This window comes from Triticum aestivum, chromosome 3B (assembly GCF_018294505.1).
Source record: "Triticum aestivum cultivar Chinese Spring chromosome 3B, IWGSC CS RefSeq v2.1, whole genome shotgun sequence".
NCBI classification, from domain to species: Eukaryota; Viridiplantae; Streptophyta; class Magnoliopsida; order Poales; family Poaceae; genus Triticum; species Triticum aestivum.
Window position 1 is genome coordinate 1058447 of NC_057801.1, and position 740 is coordinate 1059186.

Consider the following 740-nt stretch of genomic DNA (forward strand, 5'->3'; position numbering starts at 1 on the left):
AGTTTTTTCCTATTCTACTAAAATAATCTAAAAAAAACAAATATGAACCACATTGCTTTTTAAAAAAAAAATCTAAAGAAAAATCAGTTCCTTCATTTTTCATTAGAACAAGGGAAATGATTAGTTCCGTTTCTACGACAATACAATGTCTCCGGACTATCCCTTGCACTTGCGTGGTCCTCGTGGGATATAGCTCATGCTTACCCATCTGTGTTTGATTTTATGCTGCTCCACACATTACATGGTGTACTGCTGCCATGTAGGACACACCGTATAAAGCTGCCTTTTTATTCATGCACAAAACTACCAACAGATGCTTCTAGCAAGTAGTCTAGTCGGTGAGCTCTGGACTCCAGCACCAGCTAGCTCGCCTAGTTTGGGTTTGCTTCAGTATTCACCCTGCACTCTCCACGCCTCTCCTCTCCTCTGCTCTCCTCGCGCCGTCCCCGCGGGCGGCCGGGTGGAGCCCAGATCTGCCGCCCCTTGCCCCTCCTCCCTCCTCCACCCCTCCTCGCCGCCGCCGGCGTAGGTCGCCGGGCAAAGCCCACTCGGCCTACACTACAAGAAACCTGTTAATGCATGACGGATTTCCCATGACAGTATCAAAAATCGTCATGAACGGCCCAGTACAACCCCGCAAGCCCGCCAAAAGCCCACCTAAAGCCCTAAACGTTTCGTGTATATAAAAGCTAAACCTAAAACACTACTGCCCCAATCTCCTTCCTCCATCCGCCGCCGCC